This window comes from Mirounga leonina, unplaced genomic scaffold (assembly GCF_011800145.1).
Source record: "Mirounga leonina isolate KUSES-001 unplaced genomic scaffold, KU_Mleo_1.0 Mir_114, whole genome shotgun sequence".
NCBI lineage: Eukaryota > Metazoa > Chordata > Mammalia > Carnivora > Phocidae > Mirounga > Mirounga leonina.
Window position 1 is genome coordinate 3,179,425 of NW_023270265.1, and position 21,178 is coordinate 3,200,602.

The following is a 21,178-nucleotide window of genomic DNA, read 5'->3' on the forward strand; positions in this document are numbered from 1 at the left end:
TGCTCCTCGAGAAGCCTGCTTCTCCCTCTCCCACTCCCCCTGCTTGTGTTCCCTCTCTCGCTGTCTCTCTCTCTGTCAAAATAAATAAATAAAATCTTTTTAAAAAAAAAATAAATAAATAAAGGAAGGGTCAGATACTTGGCTGAGGTCACACTAGAAAATGGTGAAGCTAGGAATCAAACCCAGTGAGTCTGATTTCAGATTCTGTGCCCTTAATTCCTTTAGTACAGTGTGGGCCAACAAGCTTTCCGAAACTTTCTGTAAGTTCTAAAACTTGGGTAATATATACATTTTCTTTTCACCAAACTTAATGAGAAACTAAAAAATAATCCTTAGTGGAAGTAAATTTTTGCCAAATAGGAAGCCATGGGAAGACCTCATTAGAAAATGAGAGAGACTAGGGGACCACGCTTGGTATTGTCTGCTACCCAGTGAGAAAAAGAGCTGCTTACGCTGTGAACCCTTTCATTTACACGTATAACACCTGAATGAGGATGGTATATTTATCAAGCTCTCACATCTCATTGCTGGGCGACATCAGGGAGCTCTTTTTTTAGGATAGCTGTCCATCTGTTCTCCTCTAGGAACTCCTGGATCTGTGCCACCGCCACTTGGCTGCTGGCTTCAAGATAGCCTAAATCAGTGAGTTGCTCACACCAGGGAGAACAAACAGGCTCTTCTCCTTAAAGTGTCTGTAATTATATGACCATAATTAGAAATAAAACCTTCTTTATATAATTTGCAGCTCATGAGGAAAGACTTTCTGCTTACACACCACTTTCTCCTCTATTGTCTCACATGCTGATCAGGAAATAGGTTACTTGGCCTAACAATAGACCATTGAGTCTAGTGGAGACATCCAGATTCCCTGCACCCCCTTATTTTGCCACGTGGCCTTGGGGTTATCCCTGGCCCTCTCTCAGCTTTTGGTTTGTAGTGTTACATGATGTGGCTAATACGGCAATGTAGGGGGTGTTGCAAGTGGCAACCTTAATTCCCGCTCTTAGTTCCTTGGAAAAAAAGAGGTAACCTAAAAATAAATAACTCTTAAGTATGAGGTACTAGTTTTGTTGCATGTGGTTGGGGTTCGAGTTTGTTGTCATTATTGTAAACAATAACATAGTTTGGGGGATTCTACATTGTCAAAAAGATTTAGGTCACTGTTGATTTTTGCCTGATGCTTTGGGTTTGAGTAGATGCTGATTAATTCATGAGCCCCAACTGCAAGGTAGATGTTCAGTATTGATTAGATATGCCCCTGGTTGTATGCTGTTAAAAAGGACTCAGTTGTGAAATACTCCTAAAGCTAAATCAATAAGCTACTAAAGTTATTCCCCCCCCCCCCCCCCCGTTAAGTGTTTATATTTTATCCCTTTAATGAAATGGGAAGGACTGGTAGGAATTCTGTGATCTGGACTGTTAAGAAAACTGGCTGTATCTTTGGAACAGTATGCTCATATGTTAACCATTCCAGGTGAGTATAAATTATTCATAATGTACATCTTAGCTGAGGGTAACTGACTTAATGGAGTAGACAACAATTTTCTTTGGAAAATGATCATCTTTATTCTGGTGACATGGGTAGAGAACTTTGCTCAGAGCAAGCCCAAATACCACTAAAAATTTTCAAGGGCTTCGAGACATAGTTCCTCATGGTGTGAAGACTTTTAAAATGTCTACAGTTTTTCTTATGCTCTTGGCCAGTAACTGCTAAGCAATTAGCTGTACTGGCAAAGGCATTAGGAAGTTTTCTACCTTGGCAATATTTTCTGAAGATTTTATTGAATTTAGAGCAATTTCTGGCTTTTTTCCCCCTCAGCATACAGACTTGTCCAGAATAACAGCAGGTTTATGAAATCATCATGGAATCCACTAAATTCAGTAGCTCCTAGACCCGTCCATCTCCTCGTCTTGCCTTCTCTTCCAAGTTCCTAGAATGGGCGGTTACTCCTGCTGTGAGGACTTCCTGACCATGCCTACCCCTTCCTTAAATCTTTACAGTGGTTTCTCATTTCCTTTTGCATCTACTCTAGCTGTTCGCCCCATGCATCAAAGCCAGTCACCAGCAGGCTCTGGATTATCTCATTACTCTGATCTGCTACTTAGGTCCCCAGCTTTTTCATTCTCTCTCCCTCTCCCACCTTGCTTGTGAACTCATTCCATTAGTCTTTTGAGCCATCTCCCAAGCACTGTCATTTTCTTACTCTCTTGTTCTTTTCTCTTCTGTTCTAAATAACTCCTGAAATCCCATCTTCTGTAAAAGTCAGTTTGAATTAAGCAGAGAATTGCTGATGGTCTTCTCTTCTTCTCTCACAATAATAGACCTCCCATAGCTTCTTCCTCTAATATCCACCCCCATTATAAACTCACCTCCGCTTCCCACTTCCAGAATGACCCTTGCCCTTGGCTTATGTGTAATAACAGTATATCCCATCCCTGTTCTGGTTACTGTTCCTAATTTAGAGACTCACACGGTGCGGGGGGTGAACAAAGCGGGTTTTAAGGTCAACTGCCTGACTTGGAATCTGAGCTCTGCTGCTTGCAGCTGTGCTCCTTTGGGCCCATTATTTGAGCTTTCTGTGCCAGTTTCCTCCTTAATAAGATTGAGAAAATCATAACACCTACCTGAGATTGTTGAAATAATTTAAACGCTTCGCACCGTACCTGGCGCAAAACAAGTAGGCAATAAATACCAGCTGTTAATGAAAGGCACACCGCCATATTTTATACACACGTGCTCACACACATCTACACGTCCACATACCTAGTTACATAGTTTGGAAAACCTTCAGAATTGTGATGTAACTTCTTCTTCCCCCCCCTTTTTTTTTAAGGAAATGAAAAAATACAGAGTTGTAAACGTGAAACACAACATAAAGTTAACAAAATCTTGGCTGAGGCAAGGGTTTAGAAGACACTGTGCACTGTGCACATCTACTAAAGATCTGGCATTTGTGGTTTGGTCTTTGCCTAAGAGCGCTGGAGCCCCATATGTGTTTATGGGTACTTGCATGCTTTCGAGTGATAGTGGTAAAAGGGTGACAGATCTTCCTTAGGACAGTTTCAAAAGCAGACACTAGTCACCCAATTTAAGTAAGTAAAAGAGAAATTACTTTTTTAAAAAAAGGATAGTGCGAAGGACAACACCCTCTTTAAAAATGACTTGGAGCAGGGACTGTTCGGGTAAATCTGCATCTTTTTATGCACGCCCCTTTAAAGCCGCATATATCTTCAGTACAGCTTGTATTTGGCATGAAGATAATTAATTGCTTTTGTTTTCCTAGTTTTGTTGCTTGTAAATACTCTGTTAAGGAATTTTATAAACATGCTGAAGGTAATCCTGGGCTGATAGGTATATTTCCTTTCTTCCTTTCTCTCTCTCTTTACAAATTTTTATTATTTTTATTTCTTTAGAGTGACAGAGAGCACGTGCAAGTGGGTGGGGGGGGAGGGACAGAGGGAGAGAGAGAATCTTTTTTTTTTTTTTTTAAGATTTATTTATTTATTTGAGAGAGCGAGAATGAGAGAGAGAGAGTACATGAGAGGGGGGAGGGTTAGAGGGAGAAGCAGGCTCCTTGCTGAGCAGGGAGCCCGATGCGGGACTCGATCCCGGGACTCCAGGATCATGACCTGAGCCGAAGGCAGTCGCTTAACCAACTGAGCCACCCAGGCGCCCGGAGAGAGAGAATCTTAAGCAGCCTCCAAGCCCTGGGCCGAAATCAAGAGTCAGACGCTTAACTGACTGAGCCACCCTGATGAGTGTATTTTCTGAGTAGAATACTTAGCAGCTTATATTATTTATATTTTAAAATGTTGACTGTAGATATTGGTGGATTGCTTTTAAATTAATCCCTTATTCCTGATTTACTATGGAATGTATCAGTGAAACATTTATTTAGAAAACAGAAATAATTTTAGATAGGAAAACAGAATCTTCTAAAAATAACAGTAAATGATTTAATGTACCGGTATTGTTGGCGTGATATTGGAGGATCCAGAAGTATGAAGTGTGCATATGACTAATAAAGTCATAATAAATATATATATATATTTAGTGACATTACTCATATCTGAGAGGTTGCTACTCTTGTTGGTATAAAAATTACTTGGATTTCCTTCTTTTACCTTATTTATGTAACTTCACAGCTTATATCATTTTAGGTTTTATTAATGCCTGTTTTGTAAAATAAAATTATTAGAGAAATTATGAAGGAGAGCTACACTATTTCATGTTTGTAACTTTCATTTCTTTTCAAATGTAGATTTATTCCTAGTGATACAAATTGCTGTTTTCGTTGGCAGGCAGTAGAAGCAGGTCTATGTGAAATTATGTAATGTCTGAAAAGTTATATTCATGATTAATTGGCCTATCCAAGAATGGTATTTGTGTGGAATAAGGCGATCATGCTTTTTATTTGGCATTGAGTTAAAGCGCCCCCGTTCAGATCAGGTTACTCTACAGGGCTTTTTGACTGAGAACTTGTTTAGCTTGATCTCCAAAAAGCGTAAAATGTAGATTCGAAGCCAAATATGCTGGAATTCATATTGTAGCCAAAGTTAATCTTCAGATAACTTCAAAAGCAAGCTCTTTTCACTCTGTCACACTATAGTTAACAAATAGAGCCAAGAGATTTAAAAACAATATCATGTCTGTGGCCTCTGAACACACTGCCAGTCTTGATTATTCAGGGGTAGATTATCTGTAACGTCCCATGGTTTAGAATTCTTCCTGACCTTGACCCAGAGTGATCAGTTACAATGATTGGTCTATTTATTTATCTAAGCTGGACTTTACAGGAACTAGAAAATAAGGCATTTAAACAGTTGTCCCCTCCTGTGTGTCAAGTTGAGAAATGATGACATCCATTACTACACAGTGATGGTGGACTTGATAACTAGACAGGGTTCTGCAGTGGTCCTGGAGCATAATGGTCTTGGGAAAATTAACTCCATTTTCCTCATCTGTAATGTGGAAATAACAGTACGTACCTTCTGACATTTTAATGGTTGATTAAGTGCTTACCCAAATACCTGTTCCTAGTGAGTGCCCTTTGGATGCTGGCTGCTGCCAGTTACTGTTGGAACTGCTGCCACTGTTGAAATAGCTCCCCCTTCAGGGCATTCACCCCAGGGTTTGCTCTTCCGTGAATCCTCATACTGAAATGGAGAATACTACCCCAACGTTGAATATGAGTAATTTGGGGCTTACCGTTTAAAAGTATCTTTATTCTTACTACCTGAAGATCAGCAGTATCCGTATCACCAGGGAGCTTGTTAGAAATGTACACTCTCTGGCTCCATCCCAGAACTGCTGAGTCAGAATCTGCATTTTAACAAGATCTCTAGATGTTTTGTTTGCATATTAAGGTTTGAGAAGCACTGATCTACAAAATGTCCTGTCACAACCCTCGCGCCCCCCCCCCCCCGCCAAACTATCTTCAAAATCATCTGAATAATTTAGAGATCACTACCAACAGTGGACAACCAACAGTCCCACATGAACCAGGCCTTCACAATAGACATGTGGCAGGTAATTGGAAAGAGGGAAGGAGGAGGGAGAGAAGAAGAACCATGCCTGACAATACTAATATTATAATTCTGTAGATGGGTCTGTGCTTACTGATTTCAGATTGTTCTTTGTTGTGACACTGAATATGGAAAAGAATAAATTTTACTGGCCGGTATCGGTCAAGCTGGCTTTGGGGAGTTTCCTTTAACTCGCAGTATCAATAATTATTATACACCCCTTCTTTTTTTTCTCACATACACACACAGTGCAGTTCTCTTATAATCTTACTTTAATTAACTTTTTGGTGTCAAGATGATGTCCTTTATGTGATCTTGCAAGATCATTGGATGGGAGAGTAGCATTTCATTTACTGTTCTCTGTGCTGTTTGGCTAGTGCTTCTACCTTTGTGTGGTTTGTTTCCTCCCATGTAAAAGTTGTGAGGATGTACAAGAACACTAATGAACCATGAATTATGAATAGTTGTGGAGGCACAGTTTTGTTTGTGTTCTCATTTCTTCCTTAAAGTATGACCTTTGAATCCACTTTCTGTCAAGTGATTTGAAAAACAAATTTAAGTTAAAACTGACTTCGGGAAAAATTGATAAAATGTTAGGAATATGCAGTGGCACAACCTCAGGCAGTTAAAAGGGCCCATGTTCTGTGACTCAGCAATCTCATGTCTAGAAATTTATCCTAAAGGTATATTTGCACATGCAAATGCACATATGTACATTTTTGTAGAAGCAAAAGGGTAGTATTAACCTCTGTCTGTTAGAATGAAAATAGTTTAGTGTAACTCACTTTTGTTTTGCTTTTTAAGATGCTATATGTTTGCATGTGCCAGGCCTGTCAATGAAAGTTTGGAAAGGGATTTGAATGTCCAGGGATTAGACGTAGCTGGGAGACTTCTTTTCCATTCTGTATATCTTTGTACTTTATTTTTGGTAACCATGTATATATGTAATTTTATTTATTTATTCATTCATTCATTCATTCATTCATTCATTCTTAAGATTTTATTTATTAGAGAGCAAGTGAGTATGTGTCAGGGGAGGGGCAGAGGGGGAGGGAAAGGCAGAGAATCTCTTAAGCAGACTCCATGCTGAGTGTGGAACTGGATGTGGGGCTCAATCTCATGACCCTGAAATCATCATCTGAGCCTGAAACCAAGAGTCGGGCACTCAAACAACTGAGCCACTCAGACACCCCTCCATGTAATTTTAAAAACAACAAAATAACCCTTTCATTGAAGTGATTTAAGCCATGTCTTTTTTTTTTTTTTTTTTAAAGTACACTCCATTCCTGATGTGGGTCTCGATCTCATGACCCCAAGATTCAGAGTCACATGCTCCACCGACTGAGCCAGCCAGGTGCCCTTTAAGCTATGATTTTTTAGCACTTACGTACTTTTTTCTTACTTTTAAAGCATGTTCATATAAAATCATTTATGTCTCTGGGGCCCTTAGACCTACAGTTGTTAAGAGTAGGCCGTGAATGTAAATGATGAAGTCTCTCAAACATTTAACGATGCAGGTGTTAGATAAATTCTTTCAGAAAGTAGGAGGAAACACATCCCAGTTCATTTTATGAGATCAGCATTACTTTGATACCAAAACTAACCAGAGACATCGCAAAAAAGGGAAACTATAAAACAGTATTATTCATGACATAAACACCAAAATCTTTCAAGAAATATTGGCAAATCAACTAGAAACCTATAAAAAGGATAATATATTACAAAGTTCATCCAGAATGGGATTTATCCAGAAATGCAAGGTTGGCTTAATACTCTAAAATGAAGACAACATTTGATCATCTCAATAGTTACAGGAAAAGCAGTTTGACAAAACTAAAAATCCATTCATCTTAAAAAAAAAAAGCCTCTCAGCAAACTAGGAATAGAAGGAACTTTATCAGTCTGATACAAAGCAGCTTTATTTTTTGTTTAAGATTTTATTTATTTATTTGACACAGAGAGACACAGCGAGAGAGGGAACAGAAGCAGAGGGAGTGAGAGAGGGAGAAGCAGGCTTCCTGCCAAGCAGGGAGCCTGATGTGGGGCTGAGCCAAAGGCAGACATTTAACGACTGAGCCACTCAGGTGCCCCACAAAGCATCTTCTAAAAAAAAAAAAAAAAAAAAAGAACATAACTAACACCATTAGTAATGGTAAAAGACCAACCACTTCCTAAAGTCAGGAGTAAGACAGATATGCTCCCTTTCATCATTTCTATTCAGCATTGTACTGGAGTTCCTAGCTAATGCATTAAGGCAGGATAATGAAATGAAAAGCATGCAGATTGGGAGAAGGGCTAAACCTATCTCTAGTTTCAGATCACAGTTATTTATATTACAGAAGATACTAAGGAATCTTCAAGAAAGCTACTAAAAGTAGAGTGAACTAAAGCAATGATATAAGGTTAACATACAAAAGCCCATTGTATTTCTGTATAGCAGCGACAAACATTCAGAAATTGAAATATCATTTACAGTAGCACCAAACAGTATGAAAGTATATAGGGATAAATTTAGCAAAATATGAACAAAAGGTGTACCCCAAAAACCATAAAGCATTGTTGAAAGAAATTAAAGAAGACCTAAGCAAATGGAGAAATATCTATGTTCATGGATCAGAAGACTCAGTAATATTACAAAGTCAGTACTTTCCAAACTGATCTGTATAGTCAACACAATCCCAATAGAGATCCCAGCAGACTATTTTTTCTAGAATTGACAAACTGATTTTTAAAATTATGGCAATGCAAAGAACCTTAAGAATAGCTAAAACAAATTTGGAAACAAAAGACCAGATCTGGAGGACTAATTCAGTGGGAAGAAGAAAATTCTCTAAATAAATGATGCTGGAATAACTGGATATACATACAGAGAAAAGTGACTCTTGATTCTTAACTCACTCCACATACAAAAATTAACTAAAAAACGGATCATAGACTTAATTTAAAGACTAAAACCATGAAATCAGAAGAAAATAGAGGACAAGGCCCTTGCAAGTTTGGAATAGGCAAAGATTTCTTTGTTGGACACAAAGATTAAAATTGATAAATGGGACCGCAAATCAGTAGTTGCTTGGGTCTATAGAGGGAACTACAGAAATGCTTGAGGGAACTTGTTTTTTGTTTTGTTTTGTTTTAATTCCGGTATAGTTAACATACAGTGTTCTCTTAGTTTCAGGTGTATAATACAGTGATTCAACAACTCTCTATGTTGCTCAGTCCTGATTACAGTATACTCTTAATCCCCTTCACCTATTTCACCCTTAAGGGAACTTTCTGAGGTGACAGAAGGGTTCTGATTCTTTGTTGTTGCGGTAATTATATAAATATATGTGTTTGTCCAAACTTTAAAAGGGTGCATTTTATTATATATAAATTATACCTTAGTAAAACTGATTTTTTTAAAGTAAAATTTAAGAAGAAAACAAATGGGGTTTATGTTAATGGGAGATACTGGTTGTTGTTTAAATTTTCTTCTATGGTAATGTTTTCATCTGATTTTGGTATCAGAATTATGCTGGCCTAATAAAATTAGTTGAGAAATATTTCCTCTTATTCTGTTTTTTTGTTTGTTTTTGAAATAGATCATGTAAGATTGGTATTACATTCTTAAATATTCGAAAGATTTCACTGGCAAAGGTGTCTGGGCCTGGAGTCCTTTGCAGGGTTTTTTTAAGTTACGAATCATTTTCTTTGGATTTAGAGTTACTCAGATGTTCTATTCCCTCTTGTGGTGTTTTATTAATTCGTTCCATCAATGAAGTTGCCTGTTTATCTGAGTTGTCTAATTTATTGGCATAAAGCTGTCCCTGATATGTCTTCAAGATTTGTAGTGATACCCCCTTGTTACTTATTATTTTGGTAATTAACTTTTTTCCTTTTCTCGATTAACCTAATTAGAGGTTTTTAATAAAGTTAAGCATCTTCCTACCTTATGACCCAGCAGTTCCATTCCTAGGTATTCACGCAAGAGAGATGAAAACACATGTTCACAAAGTACTTATGTAAGAATGTTTATAACAGTTCTATTCATTTTAGCTCTAAGCTGTAAACAACTTAAATGCTGATCACCTATAGAGAGAATAAGCAAGTTTTTGTGGATTTTACAACAAAATATTATTCAGTAGTAAAAAGAAATGAATTACTGACATATGTAGCAATGTGAATGAATGTGACAGTATAGTGAGTTGAAAGAAGCCCCACAAGAAGAATTCCTCGTTTGGTTCCATTTACATGAAGTTCTAGAGCAGATCAAATCAAACTGTGGTGGTAGAAATCAGAGTAGTGGGTGCTTGGGAAGGAGAGTAGAAAGGACTTGACTGGGAGGAGGCAGGAGAGAACTTCTGGGGTTATGTAGTGCTCTGTATCTTGCTAGAGATGTGGGTTTACATGAGTATATACATTTATTCAAAACTTTGAACTGTCCATTTCATCATGTGTGAAATATACATTATCTTAGTTGTACAATAGTGTGAATGTACTTAGTGCCACTGAACTTTACAGTTAAAAATAAAGTGGTACATATCATGTTATGTATATTTTATAATTTAAAAAATGTAAGAGGGGGGGCGCCTGGGTGGCTCAGTCGTTAAGCATCTGCCTTCGGCTCAGGTCATGGTCTCAGGGTCCTGGGATCGAGCCCTGCATTGGGCTCCCTGCTCCGTGGGGAGCCTGCTTCTCCCTTTCCCACGCCCCCGCTTTGTTCCCTCTCTCGCTGTGTCTCTCTCTGTCAAATAAATAAATAAAATCTTTAAAAAAATAAAAAAATGTAAGAGGTTGAGGTGTGAAGATTGAAAATGGGCGAACATTTAAAACGTATTTATTGTCCCCCATAACCACGTGCTGTTCTGTTATTTATTTACCCTTTATAAACTAAAGTAAAAATGAGAAAGTACCAGGTATGAGAAATAATGTTAAATTTATATATTCAACAAATACTTACCAAACATCTACAGTGTAGAGTTCTTCATTATGTGTGCTGATTTAGGTAAACAAACGAGGATCTCCTTCAAAGAGCTCACCGTGTACTAAGCTTTGACTTAAAATATACAAAAAAACCTACAAAGATTTCACAAAAATAAAGAGCTTTCTTCTACCTACTGAATACCCTGTAGTAGGCTTTTCTAAGACTTAAAGTTCTAGGAAATTGAGCTTAAAAATCTTTGCCCCTGGGGGGAAAGCCTGTGACATCTGGTGTTTCCCTTCCTGGCCTTGCTGTAGCTTGCATTGGTAGGGGGGAGGCTTATGTTTTGTACAATTCCCACACAGCCTGCCACGAGGCTGGAGCACCAAAGAGCAGAGTGTCACTAATAATGTTCACGTAAGTGCTCGGTTGGTGCCTGTCCTAAAGCATTAGATCTAGAACCTCCACCACAAAGAAGTTAGGGAAGAGTTTAAAAAGACAAGGTCAGTAATTACCCAAACAATTCTCTTTTCCTACTGCTAATGACTACTGTAATTGAAAGAGTCAAAGGTAGTCTGAAAGTGAGGAAAACAAAAGCAGAAAAGTCAAGGGCATGGAAATTCTGTACACCAGATGGTTTATGTGCCCACAGGGCAATTGAGAATTAAGTGTGGTAATGGAATTACACTACTTCTGTTGGTTCTGTGACGACAAGCACTTGGAGTACCAATTACATTCTCCTTGGCATAGTTGGGTGCTGAGTAAACATTACTAACTTATTGAATAGTACAAAGCATCTTAACTGACATAAATCTCTGTGAATGCAGAACATTGTCAGGGGTGCTGGTGATGGTGATGATAATACTGAGAAACTGACTAACGTGATTTTTCTGGTTAGAATCTACCTACCTATGTCTCCTCTCGTTGTTCTACTTCCCTTTTTGGATCTAATTACAATAAATTCAGTAGCCTGTGTCTCTGAGCAGTTAATGCAGGTTTCTCTTGGTGGAATTGGTAATGAGAATGGCTGCAGTTGTGCCTATGTGGGGTATTCGGCACCACATCTAGATTAAAACAGATGCCTTGGGGCAACCAAGAAAGCTAGTTTTATTATTCCAACTATATGACATTTTGGAAAAGGTAACACTATGGATACAGTAAAAAAGATCAGTGGTTGCCAGGAATTAGAGGGGAGGGAGAGATGAACAGATGGATTTTTTAGGGCAGTGAAAATACTCTGTATGATACCATGATGGTAGATATGTCATCATAAATTTTTCCAAACCCACAGAATGTATAATGCCAAGAGAGAACCCTGATGTAATCTGTGGGCTTGGGTGATATGATATGTCATTGTAGGTTCTTCACTGACAACAAAGGTACCACTCTGGTGGGGGGATGTTGATAATGGGGGAGACTATGAATGTGTGGGGCCGGGAGAGATGGGAAATTTCTCTACCTTCCTCTCAGTTTTCCTGTAAACCTAAAACTGCTCTTAAAAAAATAGTTTGGGGAAAAAAATTAAAGATTTGTGACACTCGAATATGAATTGATTTTAAAATTCCATTTTTCAAAACCTAGAGTAGAGTTTATATTATATTGCTAATATTGTGACAGGCTTGCCAGAGAGAATAGTTTGTAAATCCTAAGCAGACTTCCTGTAACCATGTGTTGAATTTCCAGCTGTGTTGAATCAGACTTTGATCCCTCTTAAGAAGATAAATGCAGTATCTGCAGTTTCTAATGGTAGGGGTGGAGGGAGAGACATTCAGATGAAATCTTAAAAGCCAAGTCCCTGTCCAGATAAGAAATTAAAGATGCTGGGGAAGGCAATTGCTTCATTGGCTTCCCCATCCTCTGCAAATTTGTAGGCTCTATCTGCAAAGACAAAAACAAATAAACAACAACAACAAAAATGAGATGCTATTGTTAAATGCAGTATGCCAGATTAGATTTGTTTCCTTCCAATAGAATCCCTCTCCTTAATCAGCACTCTTATAAATGGCACACCTGCCTAATTAGAACAAGTTCTAGAGTACCTACAGTGTGAGCATTTCAATTAGCTCCACACAATTGATAACTGTTGGGGCTGATGTTCTTAGAAAGTCTTTCCTTCTCTCCTTTTCTTATTTCTTTGAAGTCAAGCTTTTACTATTTTTTGCTTCTGAATCAGCCTCTGAGTGTGGGCATTTCCCAGTGTTGGTCCATTGATACTGTTTTTGTTTCTAAGTGATTCTTTAAATGAAAAAAGAAGTGACATATTTATGAATATGTATAGGGATGCTTTTAAATATTTTTATTTTATTAGATTTAATTTACTTGTCACTCTTAAAATACAGAGAATGTTCTTCACTGTGACAAGGAGGTAAAATATAGCAGTCACATTTAAGATCTCCATACATTAGCAATAATAAATCCTTTTGCCCAGAGTAAGACAGAAACTCAATCCAGAGCCAGTGGGGATAATGTAGTGCTCCCTCACAGAACCAATTACCCACAGAGAAGTATAATGAGCAGGGGAGGTGATATAACAAAAATCTATATGGCGAGTATAAAATTAGGGTAAAATTGTTGCCTGTGAGAAGTCTTATAAGTGTATCTCCAATTATCTTCTGGAAGAAATTATGGCATCTGTTCAGGTAAAAATTCATAATAGAATGGCAAGAATAGCCTTAGAATAAAACAAAAGGGTCCGTGAGTGTAGAGAAAATGGCAACAGACACATCACAAACAAGGTTCTCTTGTGCCCCTGAAGGATGGCCATGAGGGCAAGCCAGTCACCAAACCTTCCTGCAGAGGCATGTCTGTTACTGACCACAGTTACGGCATATGCCGCTGGGAACAAGATAATGCTCTTAAAATCCCAGGCAATTTAGAGCATCACAGGAAGTCTCTACTTTTAGAGTTACTGTATTTTCAAAGACTACATCTTAGAGCAGAATTGCCGTAAAGGGAAATGCCAAGTGTGCGTGATCTATATCCTAATTAGGAGCGGGCTTGATGAGTTGAATGAGTGGGTTAAGTGGCAAGAGATGAAACTTAAGTTCTCTATTAGATAAGTGTCAAAAAAAAAGTTACCCTAAAAACAAAAGAAACATTTTTCAACCTCTGTGGTACCTGTGCTATCAGTTGTGAAGTTTGTGGGAAATCATTCACTAGCAATAATAAAGCCCCAAAACTTGTAAAATATTTTTAAATAGATTGAACAGATTCATGCTCTTGTTATAATTTTGTTATTCTCACTTCAGTGTATTCATCTTCCTTGACTCTTACTCCTACTTTTTTTTTTTTTTAACTTACATTTCTTTCTTGAGAGGGGGAAAAAAGGTAAGGAGGCTCACAGATAGGTACTAGCAACTGGGCATGGCCCCAGATGTATTTTACATACAACCTATAGTGACTATCAGTGAGCGAGCCCCAGTAGTGGTGGAGATAATTTCCTCCCAGCTGATATTTAAATTTTGGTTCTCTCTTGTCAGGTTATACCCAGAAAATACAATTATGCCCAAATGGTCATTCATTATAAGTGGTCAGAGTAGAATAAAAGCCAATGCCTTGCCATTGATGGTTGCTTAACACGTCATATTATTGTTATTAAGGATACATGTGAAAGAACAATAGTCTTTGGGACCTTGTTGAACCAGAGGAACCACTTCTGAACCTAAAAGCAGTTTGTTCATTTGTTCATTTATTCAACAAATGCACTTTGAAGCTGCAGCTACAGCAGTGAACAAAGGCTCTGCCCTCAGAATGGAGCTTTGATAGTTTAGTAAGTGAAACAAAATAGACAAATGATACAGAATATGTCAGGCAGTGATGAATGCCATGCAGAAAAATACAGCAAGGCCTGGGGGATCCCGAGTGGTGCTGGTGGAATGCAATTTCAGAGAGAATGGTCAGGAATAAGCCTCTCTGATAAGGTGATATCTGAATCTGAGCTCCAAAGGAAATGAGGGACCAGCCATGGAAGAGTGGAAGAGCAAAGGGCTTGCAGTTGGCAGCCTGGGACCCTCTGTCTTGACAGCTATGTGACCTTAGGGAGGCATTTAACTTACCTGTAAAACGGAGACAGAAAAAGCTGCAATCCTGTCTCGTAGGCTTTGTGTTTGTCACTTGTGAGACACTTGAGGAAAGCATTTTGGTAAACAGCAAAGCATTACTTAAACTTCAGATTGCAGTACAAGATGATAAAAGGGTGCAATTTGAAGAGATGCATAAGCCTTAAAACCCTTTTATACAACGCGCTTTGGAGTTACCGAATTAAGTTGTCTGAGCTGAAGTGTAGAGAACACCCTCCAAAGATGAACTGTTTGATACTTGGGTATAAAGGATTTATATTCATCTTTGTTTACTTTTGTAGTATATGTTTGTGCTTTTCTTCCTTTGGCATCTTTTTCTTTGACCTTTCCTTTTATTAAATCAGGGCCTCTTGGCTCTCAATCGAGACATTTTCTTTCCTGTTCTTTTATTCCCTGATGAATTCATTAAAAAAATAATAATAATAACCCTCTAAGATTAATATTTATCATGGGGACTCACAGAGTCAAAGTCTATCATAGAATAATTCTAAGCTCCACCACAATTCATTTGTGCTGATGTTTGTTAAGGACTTAAGTTGTTTGTTTGTTTTTTGTTTTTATAGCTGAAGTGAATGTTGCAATAATCATAATATTTGAATAGAGCTTTATAGTGTGCAAAGTACTTTCACACACTCATATTTGAGCTTTAGCAACCCCAGAGCTAGACAACGCAGACACAATTGTGCCCTTTTACAGATGAGGAAAACTGGCTCAGAGATTAATATTTAAATCCAGGTCTTACAATGATACAGGTATGAATATATGAATGAAAAATACTGAGTTGCTTTTAACTCTAGGAACTACTAAAATGGTGTTGTTTTTTTTTTCCTAAAATGGTGTTGTTTTTTAAGTAAATTCAAGAAAGTTCTAGATGCCCCATGGAGATGAATCCATAGGGGATAATGGAAAGAGAGGGCTGTGTCCCTGATCATTGTGAGTGGAGATTATGGAGACAAAACCCTTTTAGTGTCTTCGTCAAAGAGGATGTGCACCTGGCTCCCATCTAGCATGAACTTTCATTTATTTTTCTCCACTTACTTAGACTGACAAGATTAATAAACATGCTGTTTCCTTCAGGGCAGAAACAAAAGTAACCATAAGCAAATACAGAACTTCTCAAAATGAATTGTCTTGGAATTAAAGGATGTTTTCTCAGAAGAGGTTATTGAATTTTGAGGTCGAGAGTCCTGAAGACTTATTTTGAAATGTCTTTTTAAGTATAATAGAATCAATAAAAAATTAAAGCAGAGTTGGGAAGAGGCACAGAGATTATCCAGCCATGGAACCATTAAAATATGTGATCTGGAAAGGACCGTTGAAGGGTCCCGGATCCCCAGCTTGTGTGAGGTTGCTTTGTTCTCTGTGGCGTCGTCACCATCCTGGTCCAGCCTCTCCCATGGTGTTTTCTGATTATAGGGGGCCTTCCAAAAATAATCCATTCCATGAAGACTATATGATTCCACTTATATGAGGTACCTAGAGTAGTCAAATTCATGGAGACAAAGTAGAAGGGAGTTAATGTTTAATGGGGACAGAGTTTTAGTTTGGGAAGATGAGAAAGTTCTGGAGATGGATGATGGTATTGGTTGTACAACAGTGTGAATACACCTAATGCCACTGAAGTATATACTTTAAAAAATGGTGAAGGTGGTCAATTTTGTGTTAATGTATGTTTTACCACAATTTAAAAAATAAAATAAAGAAAGAAAGCAGGAAAAAACAATCCATTCAATTTTTGGACATTTCTGTTGGAAAGTTTAACTCCCTCTAGGATAAACCCTGTTCAGGTTTTACACTCTGGAGCCATGAAGAACAAATCTAGCCCTTTCCCTGGGATGAAGACATCCAGCTTGTTCCTTCCCAACAGCGTGTTCAAAGCTGATTAGCCCCAGTTCCTTTAATGGGTCACCCTATTTTGTTTTATTTTATACTTTATTTGAATCATTATCAAGGGGGCGCCTGGCTGGCTTGGTTAAGCGTCGGCCTTCAGCTCGGGTCGTGATCCCAGGGTTCTGGGATCGAGCCCCGCATCCAGCTCCCTGCTTGGCGGGGAGCCTGCTTCTCCTCTGCTTGCTGCTCTCCCTGCTTATGCTCTCTCTCTGCCAAATAAATAAATAAAATCTTAAAAAAGAGAAAAAAAGAATCATTATCGGGATAAGGACCATACATTGTGATTGGCAGATCAGTCTTTTAAATCTCTATTAACCTATTGGTTCTTATTCCAAATCTATTGCTCTCTCTTCCTTGCTTGCTCAATTTGTCTCCCTTTTAATTTATTTGTTGAAGAAAACTGGGTCATTTGTCCTCGAGAGTGTTGGTACTTGCGTCCTCCTACTATACGGATTGACAGTTCCTCTGTCCTCTGTATTGCCTGTGAATCACTAATTGGATTGAGATACTTTATTTTATGAATGCTTGTAATCCAATTACATAATAATCCAATCCATTGTAGATCTTTTTTTAAGAGTGGAGGGGGTACTATTTTACACCCCCCCTCCCAGTGTTTTGTTTGGAAAACTGTACACATGCAGAAAGATTGAAAGAATAATAAAATGAACACCCATGTAAACTTTACATAGATTTGCCAACCTTTAACATTGTTAATACACGCACAGATACACAGTTTTTCCCCCAGCATCTTTTGAGCTTAAGTTATAGACATCATGACAGTTACTCCAAAATATTTCAGCACATAATTGCCAAGAAAGAGGATATTCTCTCATATAAACACAATTGTGTTGACTGAAGAAATTTGTTCTATCCAATTTATATATTGTCTACTTTTCAGTGTGTATTTCCCTAATTATCCAAATAATGTCCTTAATAACTGTGGGTAAAGTTTTTTAAAGATGTATGTATGTATGTATTTGAGAGAGAAGAGTGAGAGAAGGAGAGCAAGGGGGGATGGGGCAGACAGAGTCTTAAACCTACTCTGCACTGAGATCAGGACCTCGGTGGAAACCCAGGGTCGGATGCTTAACTGACTGCACCACCCAGCCACCCCAGGGTAATTTTTTTAAAAACCCAGAATCCGTATAAGAATCACAAGTTGTATTTAGTTTTCGGGCCAGTTTAGTTGCCTAAATTGGTTCTGCCCTTTATTGGGTCTTATGTGTCATTGACATTTTTCGAAGAGTCCAGGCCAGTAGTTTTTCAGAATGTCCCTAAATTTGGATTTGCCTGATTGGTTCCTTATGGTTAGATTCAGGGTGAATAATTCTAGCAGGAATCCTGCATAGGCTGTGCTGAGTCCTTTAGTGCCACACTTGGGAGGCGCATAATGTTAGTTTGTCACATACTGGTGATAGGTTTGATCACTTGGGTAAGGAGCTCCATTGTAAAGGTACCTTTTCACCATTGTAATAGTAGTCTATAGGATAGTAGTGGTTGCTTTTACAATAGTTTTAAAAACCTGCCATTGGTCATGGGAGAAATAGAATGGAAAAGATTATGAGCACATTAGTAAAGAGTTCTTCCCACTGATGGAAAGATAATTTTAAATGTTTATTTTTCTGAGAGGAGAGAAGTCGGGGGTGGGAGAGTAAGTACTGAAGGTGAGAAACGGACTTTGGTGAAGACAGACCTGTGTTTGAATCCCAGTTCCACAGTTGAATTTGTACAACTTTAGAAAAGTTACCTCACTACTCAGATCCTTAATTCCCTCCCTAAAATAATAATAATAATAAACATCCCTGGCAGGATTGTTGAGATGATTAAATGAGATAGTGTAAAGTGCCTTCTTACCTAGCAGCTACACTAGGACCATCGATTCCATGGGAGATGAGGAGGAGTCATTTCCTGAGCAGGTTGCAGAGTTTAAACCTATCCATCATGGGTGTTAATTCTTGAGATTAGTTTGAAATATTCAGTCATGTTGATAAGTAAATGTGATCAACAGGTTAGGTGCTTTTGTGAAATTTCAAAGAAAGTAGTTAAGAATTAGGAGATGTTTGGTTTCATTTTCAGACCTCTTAAATACGATTTGTCTGTGGTAGACTTGGGTAGAATTGAATTCCATTTATTCAGACCTCTTTCTGACTACAGTCCATTTTAATCTATTACCAGGGGTTATTTTTTGAAACAGTTTATATGAAGTCTGATTGAGAATAGTGAATCATAATAATTTTGTGACCCATTTACATGCATTACTGTAGAAGTTTCATTTCTTACAAGTGACAATTTTTTAAAGTTAATTAGACTCGGCTATAGTGAGGTTAGCAAAAAAGTGCCTTGAATTATCAATAATTCAGCAGGGCAGACATTTCTGTATAATGCAGTGGTTTTATAGAGTATTGTGAGATAGTTATCCCTAAAATAAATGGTTGTGAGCATACATCAGCCTGGTGGGGTTCACTTGAATGTAGCGTGAAGTGATAGCATCTATGCTTTCTATTATTGGGCAGAGTGTGGGACATCAGTCTTTCTGGCCATGAACTACTAGCAACCTTTGTCCTTTGTGTTACCTTTAGTTAAAAACGAAAAATGAGCACGAGTGCTGGCTGATGGCCATGTCTTTCTTACAGCTAAAAATTCATCGGGAAAAGAAAAATGGGATTGCAGATTTGGATTTGTTTCATTGCATGAATGATATGTGACATTTTGTAAATTATTTATCACTGCAGGGATGGCAGCAGTGGCTTGAGCATTGTTATACCAAATGAAAGCAGGAATCCCATTAGTACAAGGACTGGGTTTTAGCTAGAATCTATCAGGGGAATGTTGTCACTTTAAAACCAGATTGTTCTTTTAATTGCTCTTTAAAGGAACAGAAGTGTTCCCAAGGTACTACAGTTGAGCAGTTGCAAGTAATAACTATGGATCCATAATTATGCAGTGCTGATTATCTGGCATTTAAAAAATTGTGGCTGGAGTCAGTGACCAATTTGTTGTAGCTTGTCTTTTTGGATTTTTCTAGTACAAAGTGTTTTATACTCTGCTTTTTAACTGGGGCTACAAAAACACATTTGCATAGCTACTTCAGAAAGTAAAGCCTGTGCATATTAAAAGAACAAATTAAACTGAAAATAAGGGCAAGATAATGAACACCCCCATTGTAGGATGAAATTAACAATCATATTGAACAATTTTGCAAATCCTCAGTCATAAGACGAATTCTGGTTTTTGATGACATGTTTTCACAGGGAACCGACATTTGTTGGAATCATTATAACCATTTGAAATAGTGTCTTAGAGATGAGAGTTTTTTCTTCTAACTAGCATATGTTTCTTCCATTTATTCAGTTAACATATATTTTGAGTGCCTGCTGTGTATCGGGCAATGTATTAATTAGGCATTTGGGATACAGTAGCTGAGCAAATGAGGTTTATTCTATGCTGCTGTATATTTTAAAAGTTAGACCTTGCAAAAATTTCATTTTTAATTTACATTAAAAAACATGTATGATTATGCTAACTTTTCTTACCCTGAATTTTTGATTCATGAGATTCAAATATAAATACGTTATAGTTACATTCAGATGGCTAGAGACAACATGTGTGAAGGCTTGGAATATGCAATAAAATTTTAATTTTCATACAGTTTTGGCTGTTCAGAATAAATGTGACCAGATCTGTAGGCACAGTCAACTATTTATATGAATGGGAATATTAGCATTGCTGGTAGCCATAAATAACATTGGAGACATTGAGAGGTATGCAGACTTAATACGTTGTTAAAAGCAGTTACCTCAGTGAGAGCTAAAGAGTACTAGGGGGGTTAGACAAATGTTTCATTGTTTCTTTTATTAAAGTGGGAATGTCAGAGATTGAGAGTTTACCTCTTTTGTGTGGCATGGTGTCGTTTACCTTTGAAGACCGTCTTTTGAGCTTCCCAAGTGATCCTACAGAATTTTAAAATTCTTGCTTAGTTCTCACTCTGTTATTATGTCACCGATATTTTAGGTCAAAAATTTAATAGATGAGGGCGCCTGGGTGGCTCAGTTGGTTAAGCGACTGCCTTTGGCTCAGGTCATGATCCTGGAGTCCCTGGATCGAGTCCCGCATCGGGCTCCCTGCTCGGCAGGGAGTCTGCTTCTCCCTCTGACCCTACCCCCTCTCATGTGCTCTCTCTCATTCTCTCTCTCTCAAATAAATAAATAAAATCTTTAAAAAAAAAATTTAATAGATGAGTAATAGTAACCTGCACTAAAACATTTGATAAAGTTGAGTTAAAACAATCTGAAATAACAATTAGAAGATATTCATAAATTATAATACTGAATAGATGAGTCCATTTATTACAGGCCTATAAATTAGGGGAACGATTGAGATTTTGAATGAATCTTTTTTTTTAAGTAATCTCTATACCCAATACAGGACTTGAACTCATGACCCTGAGATCAAGAGTCGCATGCTCTACCGACTCAGCCAGCCAGGTGCCCCCAAAAGAATCTTTAATAATGTTCATTTTAGGAAAGTTATATAATCTATAAATGTCTTAAGATTTCATTGGTTTAATAAAAACTACTTTTTTTTTTTTTTTAAGATTTTATTTATTTATTTGAGAGAGAGAGAGAGCACATGAGAAGGAGGAAGGTCAGAGGGAGAAGCAGACTCCCTGCCGAGCAGGGAGCCCGATGCGGGACTCGATCCCCGGACTCCAGGATCATGACCTGAGCCGAAGGCAGTCACTTAACCAACTGAGCCACCCAGGCGCCCTAATAAAAACTACTTC

General features: G+C 37.9%; 1 protein-coding gene across 4 annotated transcripts in view; it reads left to right on the forward strand.

The window, feature by feature from the left end:
* KAT6B (lysine acetyltransferase 6B) overlaps positions 1 to 21,178 on the forward strand; it is a 180,726-nt gene that overhangs the window by 94,656 nt on the left and 64,892 nt on the right. The gene's annotated exons all lie outside the window — the stretch shown is intronic.